This window comes from Canis lupus, chromosome 12 (genome assembly GCF_048164855.1).
Source record: "Canis lupus baileyi chromosome 12, mCanLup2.hap1, whole genome shotgun sequence".
In the NCBI taxonomy this organism is placed as follows: domain Eukaryota; kingdom Metazoa; phylum Chordata; class Mammalia; order Carnivora; family Canidae; genus Canis; species Canis lupus.
In genome coordinates, this window is record NC_132849.1 from 57,134,830 (window position 1) to 57,154,080 (window position 19,251).

Below are 19,251 nucleotides of genomic sequence, written 5' to 3' on the forward strand. Positions count from 1 at the left end.
TGTAAGGATGGAAAGGCGGAGATCTGGCACAGTGCTTCCTAAAGGTCTTAGGGAACTGGTTGAAATGAGACTGTAGGTCTGGAGCGGGAGGTGGAGTGGGGGGTGGAGTGGGGGATGGCTTCTCCATTTCTCCCAGGCTCCTAGGGACCACTCTTGTGCCCCCTTTGAGAACCGGGGCCCGAGCCTCTGAGCGGCACTGAGGGGCTGTTCTGTGGAAGGCCACCAGAGAGGAGGAGGGGTGCAGAGTGGGAAGTCCTTGGACCAGAGTCCGATAGACCTGGATCCAAGTCCGGCACCCCACCTGCACCCCATTGGTTGTGACCTGGACAAGATTCTTTTGATCTCAGGGACAAAGCGCCACCCAAACCAGTTCAAGCAAGGAAGGTGACATTATGGGAAGTGGAACAGGGGTCTGCTTCAGAGTTTGAAGCCAGTTCTTAGACAGCAATGCTGACTAGATGATGCCAGCAGATTCCTCCTCTGAGTCCAGGTGACCCTGTGTGCCAGCAGTGGGGGGAGAGGGAGCCTAGGGGGATGGAGAGCCCAGGCTCATGGTCTTGACCTGGATGGAGAGGCTGGCTGCGTCAGGTACCTGGATGCTCTTAGAAGTCAGGAGGGAAGGGGCACAACCGCTACTTCTCAGCTCACTGTCCTTCTCCAACACTAGCTTTCCCTGGGACATCTCCAATCACCTCAGGCACTCTGCCCTTATCTTCAAATATCAGGAAGAAGGAGCTTTCCCTTTGCAGAAATTTCCCAGGTCGATCTTCAAACCGACCCTGCCTTTCCCGGAGCTCTGCAAACCACTTGGAGGGGCTGGTTTTGCCAGGTCCGAGCTTGCCTGTGTAAGTGAGGTTACTCAGGACCTGCTCCACAGTGACTTTTTGTTTTTGTTTCTCCAGATAGCAGCTGGTAGATTTTTCCATTAAAAAAAAAAAAAAAAGATTTTTAAAAAAATTCTAATAGATCATCGTGTTACATAAGTCCAAGCCCTAATAGAACATTCTGTTACAAAAAGATATAGGGATATTTCAGAAAACCAAAAGGTCTCAAGAGTGACTGGAACTACAAACAGGGAAGCTGTCAGAACTGTCTTTCTGGGGCTCCGGGGGTTACTGTGTGACAGTTTCGTCGTCGGCTCATGGCCGAGCTTCCTTGTCTGCACATGGCCAGCACGGCTGCCGCAAGCTGGGCATCACCGGTCTTTCCCATTGGGGGCCTAACGGGGGCTGAGAAGCGTTTCTGAATCTGGAATCAAAACTTGCGGGAGAGTATCCAACGGGCCTGGCTTGGGGGTCTCTAGTCGATGAACTGAAGTTTGTGTGACCCAGGTCACACTGCGTGAGCATGGCTCTGGGTGGGGTCAGGTGTCAGAGTACAGGGAGTATGATGGGAGGCAGGCACCCCAAGGCTCTTCAAGAACCCTCTGATGGCATATATAGAACGGATGTGTTGGAGCCACTGCTCTGTTCTAAAATACGGATGGTAACACCTACCGCTCTGAGAAAATGGGTTGCGTGAGCGAACAAGTACTGTGTCAACTCTAAGTGGCTGTCTGGAGGCTGGTGACCGTTCTCCTTGGGGAAGTCATCCTTGCTGGCTTGGTGCTGACCCTGCAAAGTGGACTGTGGGCTCCTAGTGCCCTCGGTTGAGGGGAGGCGAAGGAGCGGGCCCTGCAGCAGGCAGGGGCCCCCAGGGCAGGGCAGCTCCACGCACCCCTGGCTGGAGGCAGTGCCCGCCCTGAGTTGAGTTCGAGGCCCTGCCAACTCCATCCCCACTCCCTTGGAGGGGCGCCAGGCAATTCACAGGTTGTCTCTGAAACACTAACTGTCTTAAATACTCAGCAATGAGATGGGCTCGCAGAAGCCCAGACCAGTATAAATAGGCCTCTTTATTTCTCTGCCTTCACGCTAAGGAGAAAGAACAGCAGAACTGGGGAAGAAGGACATTCCAGAAATGCCACAGAGAGACCTCAAAAGAGCACTGCACTGTGTCTGTTAAAGGAAGCGCTTCATGAGAAAGGAGCTACAGGAAGGGCCCGTGGGCTCCCCGGATGAGGACAGCGATTCCTGCAGGCTGGTGGGGAGCCCTGGGTGCAAGGGCAGGGGCCGCAGCCCCAGCCCAGGCCAGCTTGCCGCCCCGTGTCACGTTCTTGCCTGTCTCAGGCGGTGGCATTTTGCCAAAATGTGTCATTCTGAGTGGACTCCCAAGACATCTGCTGGCCTGGAGATCCCTGGGTGGCCTGTGTTCATTTTACACAGAATCCTTCTCAGACAGAGAGCGTGGCTACCTCATTATATCAAGAACAGGGTTCTGCTTTGAATTGTAAACTAATTTACTTTATGGAAAACCTAGCACTTTTTCAGTCCTACAGTTGTGGAAAGGGTGCAGTAGGGCCACGGAGTTGTAAAAGGGAAAGAGAAGTCCCTCCTCCTCAGGTCTGACCCTTGAGGGGGCAGTTGTCGGGTTCTCCCCAGTGACTGGCATCTCCATGTGGTCTCTTCTGGTTTGAGAAAGTAATCGTGAAGCCTCGGCAGAGAATTGCTTCCCCAATAGGGACAAACTAAACACACGTGTATGCACACAGACACAACACACAGTCCTGCCACTTACCAGCCTTAATGAGTTGTGTTTTTTCAGCTTGTTGCTCACTTAATGGGCATGTGGATTTGTACCTGTTGGCAGAATTTGGGTACAGGGTTTAGGTTGGGCACAGCTGTCCCCAGGGCCACTGGTTTGCTTCTTCTCCATCCCAGAAAGCAGGATCAGAAGTTTGGGGTTATTGTTACAGGGTCCAAGAAGGGGGCCACAGCTTGGGTTAGACACAGGTGCTCTCGGCAGCCCAGACAGTGAGCGATGTTGCTGAAAGCTGTCCTGCCCTCTCTCATTTGAGGATCTGAGGGAGGAGGGGGGCTCCCAACGGTCAGGACAGGGAGAAGAGGCACACAGTCACTCCTAAGACTGGATGCCCAAAGTGGCCTCTTGGTAAGGAATAAATTATGGTCATTCCTTGGCAAGGTCTGGTTTCAAATCCTACTCCAGAAGCTTCTACTCTCTGGCATATAGGGCAGCTCACTTATCTCAATTTCATAGTCTATCAAATGGCCCTAATTCACAGACTGCAAGTTTATTACAAATGAAAGACGGTGCCTGCTATGTGCCCTCCCCCCACACACACAGTAGGTGCTTAGCAAACGGCACGTACTGTTACTGGTGTTCATTCGTGAATTTTCCTTTGCTTTCATTCTATCCTCCATCCTCAGACCCTCAGGCTAAGTGCTTAGCTTAGGACAAGGACTGATTTATTCATCTTTGACATCCCCAAAGGACAGGAAGGTGTATAGGTGGCCATCAGCAAATCCTCGTGGATTCACCCACCAGTGGCTAGGACTCCTGCTGCCCCCTCCAACCCTATCTTGGCACGAACACCTACGGACTATATTTCCAAACGCTCCCTCACACAGCACGCTGTTGACCAGCAGAGTGAGACAGACAGGAAGCAGGCAGCAGAACCTGAGGAAAGCAGGTTGGTGACAAAGGCAACTATGAAGAGGACAGCCTGGGGGCAGTAGGATTCTCAGGGTGGGGGTCAGAGGTGAGCCACAGAGGGTCTGATTCTGATGGGGGCAGACCCTGGTGCCAGGCCAGCAGGGCCTGTGGAGTTCTGGGTACCATGTGGCGGAGGGTGCAGAATGTAAGATCACTCTCATTCACTCATTAAGTGCTGTGAGGACCCACTACGGAGATAGGCACTGCCTGGGCCATCAGAATGAGACATGGGCCAATGGGGCTGGAGAGAAAGGAGAGCTAATGACCAAAGTCTCTGGGGCACTGGGAGTCAGTACTGAATACTCTGGGAGGGCACAGGATGTAGAGAAGGGTGCTGGTGCAGGATTAGCCACCAAGGGGATCAGAAGGCCCTTTGGAATAGGACTTGGCCAGAGGAGGAAGGACATTCCCAACCCAGCAAATAGCACTCAAAAGACCCTGAGATCCTGAGCTTGCATGTAGGAGTGGATGCTTACAGAAGCCTGCAGTTCCTGGGGCTGGTGTTGGGGCTGACCCGCCCAATCCAGCACTGGGTACCCTGACAGAGTCTCCTGGGAGCATCCTTCCTGGGGGTTACAGACACTCAGCCACCAGTCAGGAATGGGACACAGCCTCATCCTTGACAGGCTTGGTGACAGCCGGGTTTTTGCCTCCTGTTCTGGAGCCTTGGGCTCACGAAGGAGAGAGTTGAGCCTTTTCATTGGCTGTCCTCTTGGTAGACACCCCAGAGGGCAGCAGATCGGGTTACATTCCAAAGGTTAACTTCTTTTTTTATTTTTATTTTTATTTTATTTATTTATTTATTTTTTTTTTTTGGTTAACTTCTTTAGAACAGGGCTGGCACTCCATTCAGATCAGAGGACACTCAGATTCAGAAGTGGTTGGAAACACCCTCATTCCTGTGACATCTCTCTGCCATTCCAGGCCTCAAAAGACAGCCATCAAAGAGACTGACGCCTCCCTGGCCTAACTCGGTGCCAGACAGAAGACAACATTGAGTTAGGTGATTGCACTTGAACACGAAAGAGGAACAGAGTACAAGCACACACCCCTCCGCCCATGTCCTCTCCCCGGGCCCACTACTGGTCAGCAGCGCAGCAGGCCACAGTGAAGGAGAGCTGGAGTGGCGTCAGGACACCCAGGTGTGGGCCATTGCTTACCTGTATAACTCTGGGCATGTCTCTTCCCCTCCCCGAGTCTTTTTTGTCTGTGAGTAGCCTGGTTAGGTATCTGCCTGTCTGGCTCCTAGACTTACACATGATGGTCAGTCGATAAACCACACACTGGTCAGTGGATAAACAACAGATGTGTATGTACTTTGTGCCTGGACCACAGTGAAGAGATGGTTTCCAAATATCTGTCCCACGCTACTTAGCATGGCCGAGGGCAACAAGCTGACAGCTTTCTTCCCAGAGAGAAGCAGAGCGTGCTTTCCCTGCTGAGCCCAGAGGGGCCCTGACTCCAGGGCCCAGGGAGCATCATCACAAGGGAGTCAGTTGGGGATCCAGGAAGGTCCCTGCTCCTGGCTCTTCTCTGCTTGCGCAGGTAGCCAAAGAGGCCACATCAGGCCCCTGCAGCAAGGGTGGGGCTCCCTGGGGTCAAAGAGAGAAACTCAGAACCCCAGAATGCAGGGCTGGGAAGGACTTTGGACCAGATGCAGCAAACATTGGCTCGGTGCCTCTGGTCTGTACCAGACAATAAGCAGCAGCCTTCTGTGCATTAAATAGTCTATGTGACAAGCCAGGCTGAGACATCATTGTTATCCCCCTGCCTTTTCCAATGTCCACACCTCCAGCTAGACTCTAAACACGGGAACCTGGTCTGTTTTGTTACCACCCTCTCTCGAGTGTTGCAGAGATATTCAAGAAAACACTGTTAAATAAAATGTGGGAATAAATACAGGTATTAGGGACTTAAGCATGTATCGTCTGACTTCCTTGTTTTCATCATTGCCATCGTCACCTCTCTTCTTTCTAGATATGACACGAGAAGTGATGTTTTGGATGGGAGTTTTCAATGAGATGCTGAAGTTCCAATAATTGTTCCCATCTTGAAACCACAGAGCAGCTGGCTGCGAAGTGAGGCAAAGGTCTCCGCAAATCCCAGGATCGGACCATCATCTCTTCCCATCTCATAACTTACACCATCCCCAAAGCCTTGCAGGTGCTCCAAGATTTCGTCCTGGTTGCAGAGTGAGCCAGCAAAGCTTGCTTCTTACCTGTGTAACACATGCAGATGGCCACTGTCTCTGCCCTCCAGAGAAGGCTGTTTTGTCTATATAAACATCCGACTTGAATAGGGTCAGCCAGAGCACAGAGCATGCTGTCATTAACTTCATTAATGTGCATTAACGGTAATTGTACCACTTCCCTGCTGGAAACACTGTCTTCCCTCTCCTCTCTTCCCACCTCAACCCTGGGAGTTACCAGAGCTAACCAGCACATAGTAAGTGCTTCCATAATTATCACCTCTCTTTTTTGCCTAACTGTCAAGGGTAGGCCCTGGCCCATGTTCTTTCCACTCCATGTACGTCCCCTCCTCTGAATCCCATACCATTTACTCCTTCCTCCTGGCCAGTAACCCAGCCAACTTTAAACTGGGGTATTTCTCCTCTGAGCCAGTTGGTTTCCATAGCTGGTCTGTGAGCTCCTTGAAGACAGGGACTCAGCCTAACATGCCATAGCCTCTCCATTCTTGTTCCCCAACAACACTGATTTCAGGTCTGGCCTTGCACACAGTAGATGCTCCATAGGTAAGGACCAGGCCTCAGAGCCTTTAAAGATCAAGGCATAATGGATATAGAACTGGCTAGGAAAGCAAGTTGGCATTAAGTGTGAATCAGCTCTAAAAAAAAAAAAAAAAGTTATGAATCAGCTCTTTCTTCTTCTGGTTCTGAATTGGGTTCTGTGACCCTGTCACTCTAATGCCCAATCCCCCTTCCAAGGGGTGGCCTGTGCCTAGCAGGATGCATAGAGCATTAGCACTGGCGTTAGATGGCAGTGAGAAAATCTACAGCACACAAACAAAAGCTGAATGAGGTGATGAGGATCCCACCAGGGGAGCAGAATTCTGTCCAATTTGGAGTCAAAATGCATGTAATGGCACCTGGGTGGCTCAGTTCGTTAAGCGTCTGCCTTTAGCTCAGGTCATGATCTCAGGGTCCTGGGATGGAGTCCCAGATCGGGCTCCCTGCTCATCAGGGAGCCTGTTTCCCCTCCCCCACCCCTCCCCCAGCCTGTGCTCTCTCACACACACTCTCTCTCTTTCAAACAAATAAATCTTAAAAAAAAACTAAAACTAAAACAAAAACACACGTAAAAGCCAGAAAGCCAGAAGTCAGGCATCACGAGCTGTGACTAGATAGACAAGGAGAGGGCAGCCAAAGCAGAGACCAGTGAGCTTTGTAGCACCTCTTTTGAGGGGGCTGGGGGCTGGGGCTCAGCCCAGGTGGACGGCTCAGAGTCTGAGGACACCCACACAGGCCTCCCCAGCTTCCCTCGGCTCACTGGTATCCAGACAAAAAGGGAACAAAGCAGTGGGCAAACAGAGGTTCCTGTTTCCCGCTTCATTAAAACTGTGTGAGTGCCTTTTCACTCCCAGAATCCCTGTCACATTCTCGGCTCAGGCTGTGTCCAGGGCCCAGCCCCTGGCCCTCGGCCAACTTGCAAGATTCCGTTTCAGTTTGGAGGTTGAAATCTGCCATGTGGTGACATTTGAGTCCAATGGCTTAGGAGCACCGTTGTCCAGAATGCACCACGTCTGCATTTTGTACGAGTGCCCCCTCTTCGCAAGGTGCAGCCTCTGTGTTCATCGAGAGAGGCTAAACACACGAGAATCTTCAAGCCAGAAATTGCCTGACTTCTCCCCGGAGAGCATCTGCCTGGGGAGGGCAGGGTGAGGCTGCAGACACAGGAACTCATTCATTCACCTCCTTCAAAGGCTACAAATTGGTTCTTTATTCACAACAGGGAAAACCGTCTAATGAGCCTTCTTTTTGTTTTTCAAATCAGATAGACAAGCTGATAACAATTTAAAAAATATGTAAAACGAGACTCTCCAGTTATGGGAGCACAGCCTTGAGCCTCTGAGTTCCTGGCTCACTGAGGAAGTGGATTTGAAATGCAACGAGGAAATGAGGAGGTAAACGTTCGTGTCTATTTTAGATTCCCAGTGAGGTCCTATTTCCTTTTGATTTTGTATAAACAAAGGAAGGACAGTTGTTGGTTTGGTTATTTCAGATAACCCATGTCTTTAAAGTAAATGTAGTTTATCTAAATGGAGATCTAATAAATGACTAAACTTTTCCAAAATGTACCTCCTCAGCTAATGAGAACTGGGGCAGATACCATTTTATTGAGCAACGACTGTATAACAGGCACTTTCTAAGCAATTAGCATACGTTAGAAATACTGTTGACTGGCTATCTCCACTTCCCCCAGAAATTCCATTCCCGAAAATCTATTGCAAAGAAATAAAAGCATCTGTGCAGCAAAGGGGTGGTGTGTGCGTGTGTGTATGTGTGTTGCAGCCTTGTTCTTTGTGGCAAAACCAGAAACGGGGTGAATATCGATAAATAGGGGAATAAAGAGTGTTATTTTCAAATCATGAAATATGAGGCCACTATTAAAGTCACAGCTTTACCAGAAGACCAGACTGGATTTCCAGAAAGTGTTGTTGAGTAAGGAAAGTAAAATGCATAAAATTGTGGGTAATAGGATCTCTTCCTCAGAAAGACCAAAAGCCTTTTATAGGACTACATATATTCACGTGTGAATATCGATAGGCTTTTGGTACTGTAGTATCATGGAGTAAAATACCAATGGTATGTTCTAGGGTGTTCTGGGGCCGTGGGATATGCAGTTGGCTGGGCGTTTAGCAAGAAGCTGCGATGTGAAGAGAGCAGTCCAGAGGGGGAAGTAGGCATCAAACCAAAGAAAAGGGGAAGAAAATAATTTCACCTTGAAGAAATCCACCAGGATGTATAATATAATCATGCTTATGTATTTATGTAAAATCATCTATGCCAGTTGAAAGTAATAAAAAAATTAGAAAAATGAAAATCATATTGAATTTTTCTCAACCTTATGAAACATTCTTTTTCTCATTTTAGAGATGAGGAAACGGGTGATCTGATCTTCCAAAGGGCATCTGATCCTATTTCTAAATTCAGTTCCTGAAATGATGATGCAGAGCAATTGTGGAAAAAAAAAAGGACAAAGAGTGAATATAGTATACTCCACTAAAGTACAGTGGAGATTGTAAGAATCCCTGAGACCCAGAGATACTGTCGCTAAAAAGTGGGAATACAGCCCTGCAGACACCTCTGTGTGCAGATACCTCCTTAGCATATGTTGACAAACTCACTGAAGGCAGTCACTATAGAGGTTCTGGGGAGTCATGGAAGGAAACTCATTCTGAAAAGTGGGTAATCCTGACAGGAAATGAGGCCAGTCTTAGAACCAAGAAGGGCACAGGCCTGGGACCTGCCTTGGAGGCCTTCCTCCAAGTGGTTCCCGAGGCAGGAACTAGCAGCCCCATTCCTGGCAGGCAGCCAGCCCACCTTGAGCAGGTGTGAATGAGTAATAATCACAGTGACCTCTAGGCTCCCAATGATCTCTTCCCCCTGAACAGCAGTGAAAGAAATTAGAAATGGCCCTGGGACAGGAGGAAGACTGTGTTCCCACCCCGAGGTCCGAGAGGACTGCTGTCTGAGCAGAGCCACTCCTGCCACAGCCCCCCACCCCCCATGCCTTCTGATAAGCGGCCATCTGTTTATGTGCATGGAGGGGGCTGGTCCACAAGGGCTGGCACAGAGGTGGCACACAGCTGCTGCGGGCAGCCTCATCTGAAAGTAACACAGGCCAGCGGGTCCTCTCTTTCCACTGAAGTGAAGCAGTAGGCCGGGCCTGGATACCACATGGCCAACAAGTAGGGTCCTAAAGATGCTCCCGTGGCCACAGAAGGAACCCCAGTACTTCCTCTGGCTGCCTGGGTGGTCACCATTCAAGAAAGACAAGCCCCTGCTTCAGCGACCACAGTGAGGGTCCCCCGGAGGGAGCCTGCAGAAGCTGGTCATCCACAGATGGGGACAGCCTCGAGGATAAGCCAAGTTCCTGCTCTCTGGGAGGTGGCAGCAGGGAGATGCCCGTGAGGACAGATTTGCAGGCAAATTGTTAGAAATATTTGGGGAAAAGAATCTCAGAGATGGTCTTTCTTCTAATCTGGGTGGGTAGGGGCTCCTGCATGAAGATTCGAATATTAAGGAAGGGTGACTTTATTTTGTATACCAGATTGGTGAGGTGGGAAATGTCAACCACATGGAGAGAGATGCACACATTCAAACTACAAATCTTATCATGTCACTCTCCTGCTTAAAACCCACCAATGGCTTGCTTCGGGGTGAAGCCCAAACCCTTTCCATAGGCCCCAGGTCTGGAGCCTTCAGCCACACACCGCAGCCACGCGGACATCCTCAGGTCTCCAGCCCTTGGTACTTGCTTCTGCTTCTGTTTGGAACACTTCCTGTTCCAATCATCTAGATAATTCTTGTTCACCCTTAGAGATTCAGCTTGAAATGTCACCTCCCCTGGGAAGTCTTCCTTTGGCCATCTCTCCTCCTGGATTAGATGAAGCCCTCCTGCCCAGGGTTTGGGCAATCGCATTGTTTCACTGTCCTTGATTGATGCGATCTTCTCAGAGAGGGATTCTGAGAAAGTTGTTACTGCATCCCCAGTGTTTTGTATGTAGTTAGCACATTGACACGTGTCGAATGTCTACATGGTGAAGGTACATGATTTACACAAAGGGATCATGTACTCTTGTTTGCCTCCAACAATGCTGTGAGCATTGAGCACGGCATTCAAGCACCTCATGCTCTAAACCTCATCAGCTCTATCCCACCTGATTATGTTTTCCTTTTCATTGATGGTGCCTAACGCAGAAGAGGTACACCATAAGCACTTATTAAATTGCCCAAGTGATATGCTGTCTTTTTTCCCTGCTTGATAGAATGAATGCCTCTCTTCCACCCCTGCCTGGCTAACTCCCACTGACCCTCTAAGGTCCCGTTGACATGTATCTCTTTACGAAGCAGTCTCTGTCTCCCCCAGGCAGAGTAAGTGGCCTCACCGCTGTAATCTCCAGCACCTTGCTCCTATCTCTTCGTGGCTCCTACTGTGTACAGCTATGATGTGTTTACAAAGCTGGCTCGCTGACTCAGTTTGGATCATTGATGGTACTGGCACGGTGCCTTCTTCCATTCATTGTCTCCAGCATCTAGTATGGCCTCTGTCACATAATTGACGTTCAGCAAGTATTTGTTGAAGGAAGGAATGATTGAATAGATGCACGAGTAAATAAATGTAGGAAGGAAGTTTTACAGTTTCATGCATAGAAAACTACCTGGTAGGCTGAAAAATCCATTGGAACCCATCCCAATTTACTGCTGCAGACCTCCAGACCCTGTCAGTTGCGATCAGAATCAGGGAAATCATCCCAGCATGCCAGAACTAGGTAGAATTCTTTGTAGCTGATGAAACTGAGGTCCTAAATGTGAAGGTTATGCAGCAAATTACATAATAATGAAATTGGTCAAGATATCAAGATTGATACCCATGCATTCCAAGGGTCATTAATCATCAGGACAAGTTGTCACCTCTCTTTCAGGTAACATGTAATGCACTTTTCATTTCTTTCTTTTTTTCTAAACCAATATTTATTTTTTAAAAAGATTTTATTTATTTATTCATGACAGACAGAGAGAGAGAGAAAGGCAGAGACATAGGCAGAGGGAGAAGCAGGCTCCATGCAGGGAGCCCGATGTGGGACTCGATCCAGGGACTCTGGGATCACACCCTGAGCTGAAGGCAGATGCTCAGTTGCTGAGCCATCCAGGCATCCTGCACTTTTCATTTCTTAATAAGGTAATAGTGATTCCTAATAATTGTATAGCATTTCATAGTTTACAAAGTCCTGCACAAAACAGCAGCAGCAACAAACTTCTGAGCTTGGTATTTGTGATTAAGTAACTCGTTTAGCTCTTAAAGGATGGATCCAGGGCTAGTATTCAAGTTTTCTGGCTCTATAGCCAGTGTACTTTCCAGGATACAATATCTGCCTCCAATATCACAATAAATGGTTGTTAAATATTGATTTTAGGCTGACTCATGGGAAATACCAGCCTTCCTAATGGATATCATCATTTCCTACTTCTAAGAATTTTCTGAAGGAGACAGAGACTAGACTTGTCAAACCTTAGCTGATAAGATCTAAGGTAAGCTACAGGAAGAACCAGAAGTGTGTATGTGAAGCATGTCTGTGATTCTGTATGTGGAATACCTGGTGCTTGAGGGCACTCAAAAGTGTGCATGTGAACAAAATAAGCAAATCCTCAATGCATAGTGTCTGCACAGAGTACAACCTTTATGCATTTTTACCAATGAATTAATGTGCCTTATGTTTAAAAAATTCTCCTATAGGTTTCCTCCATTTAGCCAGGATTTCCATAGATTGATGTTAAAAAAATTTAAATGTTTTCCAAATAACTAAATCTATTTATTTACACTTTCATTCAATAAGGAACAAATGCCTATTGGTGCCAGATGCCTAGTTCCCCCACGATACAACAGTGAACAAAATAGACAAACCCCTAACCCTAACCTCAAGGAATTTACATTCCTTTGGGATAGAAGGATAACTAAGTTACACGGTATATTAGACGATAACTGGCATGAAAAAAAAATGGTAAGGAAAGGAATGCCGGAGTGGGTGGGGAACAGCAGTTAAACTCAGGGTGTTCAGGAAGGTGGCTTTTGCACAAACCTCTGAGAATAAGAGGCATGAACTGTGAAGATATCTTAGGGGAAATCTTCACCTTTGGGATGAACACTCATAATTTAAGAAGTCAATTCCCACCCACCCCCTAAAATAAAAATAAAGTTTTCCCAAATAGCTTAAATACACTTTGCTGCCTTCCAAGGGAGGGTGTGACAGGTGCTGTGATGGTTTTTTGGACATCTCTGTGACTCTTGGCACCCTACTACCTTACAGTGTAGTAATGACCACAGGAGCTGAGACCATGGAAATTTAGGGAACTATTTGCCCTTCCACCCAATGGCCCCAGGTCTGTCTTTCTTTAGCACTGAATCTGCCACCCAGTCAGCTACTGCAGGCTGCTGACGCAGGCAGTGTCTGTGTATCACCATGCTGCACTTTTCATCTGCCATGTCTAATGTGTCCTTGGTTTGTGACGATTGGGTCCAGGAGAGAACAAGCAGAGCAAAAACCTGGACTTCCCTGCCGAGCGCTCTAGGGCACCTGCTCTGCCTCCTAAGGGGAGACCCGTTGTGCCTCTTGCTGGCTCTCCATTTCCTTCCAGACTGTCTGAATGCCAAATAGCTGAACCCCTGAATTTGGGAAATATTGCTAATGAATGCCTCATTTTCCTTCCTTTCAGGGCTCAGACCCATTTTCTTTATGATTTCAACAGATTATCTCAATAGAGGCAAGTTGATGCGTAAGCCCCACCACAGTGGCCGAGACAGACTCTGATGAAGCAGCGTTTGGGGAGAGGATTCCCAGAATGTGATGCAAGAGCTCCAAGATGAGGAAAGGGGACCCAGAAACAGAGGACAGGGACTGCCTTTATTTTTCTAACCAATATACCTCCTGCACACAACCCAGGACTAGCAAGGAGCACTGTGATAGCTATTATGTGTAACTGTCAGGGGGAGGGGATGAAAATTTCTTTCTTTTTAAAGATTGATCGATTTATTTGGGAAAGAGAGAGAAAGAGAATGCCCATGAGGTGGTGGAGGCGGGGAGAGGGAGATGGGGAGAAACTCAAGCAGATTTTCCACTCTGGAGCCTGTCACAGCCTGAAATCAACCTGAGTTGAAATCAAGAGTCAAATGCTTAACCCACTGAGTCACTCAGGTGCCCCAGAATGAAACGTACTTCAATGTACTTCAATAGAAGTTCATGAAAAGTGCTGGGGAATATGTTAATAAATAATAAATTCTTAGTAAGGAATTTGGGGAGGGTCAGCAGAAGTGGTGGTGTTTGAATAAAGCTTTCTGAGATGAATAGGCTCTTCATAGGTAAATAAAGGGGAAGCTTTTGCAGATGGAGAGAAGATCCCAGACAAAGGCCTGAGGTGAAGGGGAGTGAAATGCATAGTTTACTGACAAAAAATTGAGAGGTTAAGTAGTAGAACTTAACTTTTCAAGCACGTTTGACCTGAAACCTAGGATCCTTCAGGTAATATTGTTGCCTAAGACCCTGCTTTTTTTTTCCTTTTCTTTCTCTAAGTGTACATTTTTTGCAACATGTGCAAGCACAAAAATCACCTGTCAACTAATAATGCCATGGCCCTGGACCTGTGGGTATAGAGAGGAGGAGCAAGGAGTGGGGCTGTGAGTTAGCAGGGGCCAGATGGAGGTAGGCCTTATCGAATCACCAGAAAGTTTGGATTTTAACCCACAGGGGCAGTGTTCCCCAAAGCAAACTGTTTGGAGTTGCAGTTTTCAGGGCCATTGCTTGGTGTTCCTAAAGAAAAGGTCTTTGGTCAAATATATTATAGAAAAAAAAATATATATATATTATAGAAATATGCTGGGCTCGGGGTGCCAGGGTGGCTCAGTGGTTGAGCATCTGCCTTCTGCTCAGGGTGTGATCCCGGGGTCCTGGGATTGAGTCCTGCCTCAGGGTCCCCCTAGGGAACCTGTTTCTCCCTCTGCGTATGTCTCTGCCTCTCTCTCTGTATCTCTTATGAATAAATAAAATATTTAAAAAGAAAGAAAGAAATATGCTGGGCTCCATGAGCCTGGACAGATCTCTTCTCTCTGGAATCCTGGGGTACTGGGGCTCTGTAAGGGGGGGAGGGGAGTGAGGCATTCTCCAAATTCAAGTGACACAGCCTGAGTTTCTGTGTCTGACAGGATGGAAGCTGCTTGGGACACACTGCCGGAGCTCAACAAGAAGGTGCCATACACATTTTTGAGCTGGAGAATAGCACCAACCACACAGGGGCATTTTGGAATGACCATTGTGTGAGCCCTGCAGGGAGTGGACCAGTGGTCAGGGGCCACCCCAGAGAGCACCCACTAGAGGCCGTGAGTCCTGTCCATAGCAGGGGCAGGGAGGCTGGCTCATGTCTAATGACCCCCTCTCAGAGGCCCAGCTTGACTGCAGCCTGCTGCTGACTCCTTTTCACGTCTGGCCACAGCCACACAGCGTGCCAGAGCTGAGCAGCCGCCTCAGGTCTCGGGCTCCTGCTCTCCGAGAGGCCACCCCGCAGACAGAGGTCAGGCAAGCTGAAACCGAAGTTTGTCTTGTGTCCTCGAAGGAATGCTGTTTTCTACAGAGAGGGAAGAGAGGGCGGCGGAATGGAGCTGCAGGCCCCCGCTGGCTGGAGAGGCTTCTAGAGCCCACCTCTGAGTCTGACTCCCTATGTAACATATGGGGAAACTGAGGCCAGAGATGAAGGGACGGGCCTAAACTCACACAGCTAGCCATGTTATCAAATAACACTCAGTACTTACTAACTCCCAAACAGTTCTGCATTATCATTCTTCATGTTAATTGTTATTTTTTTCAAGTGTTTTGACTGGAGGTCCAGGACCCTTGAGGGTGTTATTCTTGCTCAGCTCCCTTAAAATTTTTTCTTCTGAATTTATATTTTTACACAGATTTTTAAAGAATCACTTTCTTTTGATGATCCTGCCTCTGACTTTCCTTCGAACAGATAGATTTTAAAATGCAAGTAGGCTAATGACAGGAACGGGTCCTTTGCCAAGATGTGAACAGTGCCAAAAAGATCCCTTACCAGATGGTTTCCTCACCCCATAAATTTTCCCTCATCCTCAATTTGACAGGTGACCTTCAGAGAAAGGACTCACAAAAGAGAGAAGGCAATGGCCATCAGGAGAGGGAGACGGCCTGGTTCAGAGGATCTAGCAGAGGAAGCCTGAATCCAAGTAGTCCATTGGCTTCCGGGGCCTAGCGGAAGTCTTATTCCTTCCTTTGTGCAGTGTTAGTTCCCCAGCCTGATGTTCAAGGTCCCTTGAGTTCCCACGGGCAACTTCTGTTCTGGCCAGATGTTTATTCTTGGTCTGAGTTAACCAACCTTTCCCCACTTAATCCCCTCAAGCCTCTGCTCATTGAAGAGTCTTGCTGTTCTGGTCCTTACTATGCTCTTCAAGTTCCTGTCTCTGCCCTGAGCGTGTCCTTAATGTCTCCAGTTCAAATTGTTTCTCTGGAATGCTTAGTACTTGATAGGCTGTCCAAGCTAGATGGCTCCTTAGGGGTTACTGAGTCTAATTTGTTTGTTTGTTTTAGAGGAGTGGAAATAGGGGCACTGGATAGGAAAATAATTTGCTTGAGATCCTACAATTAACAAGTGTAAAAACTGAGACTCAGTTATCCTGATTCTTGACCCATGCTCATTCTTTGATATTAAGATAGTTTATACAATCCATTACACTCACTCACCACTTAATAAGGATTATAATAACCAATATTTTCATACCTAATGCATTAACATCTCATCACTAATCCTCAGAAGTAGTCTTCCATCCATCCATCCACTCATTTATTCCTTCAACCTTCCAATGTTTATTGAGGGTCCATGTTCAAGCATGGTGCTAGATCCTAAGTATTATTATTTCCATTTCATAGTGGAAGAACTTGACACTCTGAGAAGTTCCATGACTTGCTCTAATTTACTGAATAAATTGGGTCTCAATAGGAAACAGGACTGATTCAGGTGGTTTCCACAAAGGAGCTCTTTCCAGAGGTGTAGACAGGATTGAAGGAAAACATGACATTTTGAGGCACCAGATGTCAGTAGCAGTGAGAAGCCAGGGCCACAAGGGTGAGGGGAAGACCCACCATTCCCAGAGCCCAGTGAGAATGAGATGCAGTGGGTTAGGGGGCTGTAGGTGTCAGGTGCTGAGCTGCTGCTATTAGAGAATGGGCCAGGATAGAGGGGAGCACACTCTGTCCCCTCTCCCAATCTCTTTCCAGGGACCCCCTTTGTCTAAGCTCAGCCAAAAAAACCTATGGCAAGGAATCACCACCCTGGGGGAGGTGATTCACAGAGGTCAGCCCCTGGGACATGCAGCAGGGTAGACAATGAATTCAGAACAAGCTGAAGTATCCAGCCTAATGCGCCAATGGATAGCAGGGGACCTAGGATGTCAACTCTGCTTCAGACCCCAAATCCTATGCTTTCTTCTAACATGGGGCTTGCTTGCATTTATGGCCTTATGTTCATTCAGTCAGTCAACTCTTCATTCTAGCAATAAATACACTGAGCACTAACTCCTTGCCAGGGCCTGTGTCTATGTCTCTTTTCCCTCCCCAAGCAATGAGGTCAGTGACCTTGTCTCACTTGTCTCCAAGTTCCTCAGTCACAGTCCTGGGTGCCTGGTAGGCATTGCAGCTGTTTTGATGACAAAGAGCTCACAAGGACCACTGGGACCTGCATTGGAGGAAGCCACCAGAGCATGCCCAGAGAGAGAGCCCGCTTTCACTCTTCAGGGCATGGGGAGGAGTGTTGGTACCTAAGTCACCTTCGTGTTGTCTGCGAAGTGTGCATTATATTTAAGGGCTGAGGGCTCAGAGGCTTGGGGAACTCACCCCCCTTTCTGACAACAGAGCTGTGATGCAGTGTCTCGCTCCTAGAACATCTGCCCTCCGCTGTGTCCTTCCTGACACTCAGCTCTCTGCTCTGGCTACAGAGTCTCCAGCCACTTCTGTGAGGGCAATGGAGGAGCAGATGAAAGCAGAGCTTGCCCCTTCCCCTCAGGCTCACACCTTCCTTGCGTTGCGGTGACAGAGTGATGTATGTCAAGGTTTGGATGGCTTTATCTTACAGGTTCTACTGGGCTACAGCAAACAATGATTGTGTGTAAGCAGCCTGGCCCTGTTCAAACACTGTCAGTGAGAATGTCAACAAGAAATGGAAAGATTTGGAGGCTGTGCTCATTGGCATTCAGCCTCTGGTAGTTGCTGTAATATATTTCTTTTTCTTTCTTTTTTCCTCACCACACCACCCCACAAGCCCAGAAAAGTGCAAAAGAATCACAAAGGACTATCCCATCCCTTGTTTCTGTTTTTTTTTTTTTTTTTTAAACTCATCCATTTGTAACTACGTTAAAATAAACTTACAGCATTTAGATGCAATAGTTGATCTTTGTCACTTCATTGATGAAGCCTAGCGAAACCTGGAGGTCATCCTTATATCTCTTTCCTCTCCTCTTCAACACCCAGGGTGCCAGCAGGGGACCACGGCAGGATTTAAGAGAAAGGACTTTGGGGGATCCCTGGGTGGCTCAGCAGTTTAGCGCCTGCCTTCAGCCCAGGGTGTGATCCTGGGGTCCCGGGATCGAGTCCCACATCGGGCCCCCTGCATGGAGCCTGCTTCTCCCTCTGCCTGTGTCTCTGCCTCTTTCTGTGTGTGCATGTCTCTAATGAATGAATGAATAAATAAGGGGAAGGGGAAGAAAGAAAAAAAAAGAAAAAAAAAAAAAGGACTTTGGATGTACCTCAGGAATCATATTTGGATAGCCCCCTCACATACATGTCCTTTGTTTTAACACTGAAATCCATTCTACAAAGTCGATTTTACAGATGAAATAGTGGAGTTCAGCCAGGTTGAGTGACTCGCCCGAGGTCACGCAGCCCATAAATGGTGGCATTGAAGCCTGAGCCCCAGTCTCATGTGTTCAACTTCTAGTTCCCCCACTGGGTTTTGGTGCTTCAGCTAAGGGAGAAAAAAGGGCCCTCTCTCCAGTGGTGATCACACTGAAGATCTATCCGACAGGATGCTTCTAGACTCACTTGCTTCCAAAAATTCCTATAAAAGGTACTTAGGGAAATGGCCACAAAGAATCCTGCAAATATGAAGGGTTGGGGACTAGGTAAGAGTAAAACCTGACCAGGCTGAACTGCAGTGCTTGGGAAGAACTAGGGTATTTTCTCTACTAGTACTGGCCCCATTGTTTTCATGGCATGGCATCACTCTTAACAAACCGCATATGAAACTGGCCTAACTATAAGCCTGTCTATTATGAAATGCCCTTGTTATTTTTTTTTTTAAACAAGCTTTTTCCCTTGATCTCAACTAGGCCTGACCACTTTTCCCTGGCCAGTTTTTCCTAGGTTTTATGCATCTTTTTAGACCTCTTCAGGATTATTACTTTCTCATGAAATTCCCTGATCCCCATCTGGATGAGGCCCCCTGTTCTAATTCTCTCAGCATCTTATAGTTTTCCTTTGTAGCTCTTATCACATCTCTAAATACCTATTTGTATGGTTATTTATGTCATAGTTGTCCCCTCCATCATATCAGAAGCCTAATAAAGGTCCACAGAGATTATTTCTGTGCTGTTTACTGCTGTGTGACCAGGACATAAATATCTTCTCTGAACTTCCAAAACATTACATTGAATAAATAAATGAGTCAATGAAAGAAACAATGCCTGGGATCCCGTCAACTTCTGACAAGTCAAAGGAAACCTGCTTCTATGGACCATCTGCTCAACAGGTTGAATGCTGGATAAGCCTTCTCTTACTTGTTCTCACAAAAACCCAAAGAGAAGAACTGAAGCTCAGAGAGGGAAGTGAATCTGCACACAGCTAGGAAAGGATGGAGCTGGGTGGAATAAAGGTTTCAGGTATGCTCCTCTCTGCCTCCCTGCC

At 47.6% G+C, this 19,251-nt stretch overlaps 1 long non-coding RNA gene across 6 annotated transcripts; it reads left to right on the plus strand.

The window, feature by feature from the left end:
- The first annotated feature begins 3,332 nt into the window (after positions 1-3,332).
- Positions 3,333-17,692, plus strand: LOC140601740 (uncharacterized). Of its 6 annotated transcripts, XR_012004790.1 has the most exons (7): positions 3,333-3,526; positions 4,474-4,691; positions 5,527-5,994; positions 7,560-7,689; positions 8,660-11,471; positions 11,707-11,821; positions 13,004-14,413. It is a non-coding gene; the product is annotated as an uncharacterized lncRNA (long non-coding RNA). The 6 variants fall into 6 exon arrangements; XR_012004788.1 differs by lacking the exons at positions 3,333-3,526; positions 4,474-4,691; positions 5,527-5,994 and adding exons at positions 7,200-7,443; positions 14,487-17,692 and having other exon boundaries at positions 13,004-13,986; XR_012004787.1 differs by lacking the exons at positions 3,333-3,526; positions 4,474-4,691; positions 5,527-5,994 and adding an exon at positions 7,200-7,443 and having other exon boundaries at positions 8,660-11,214; positions 11,303-11,471; positions 13,004-14,411.
- The last annotated feature ends 1,559 nt before the right edge of the window (positions 17,693-19,251 follow it).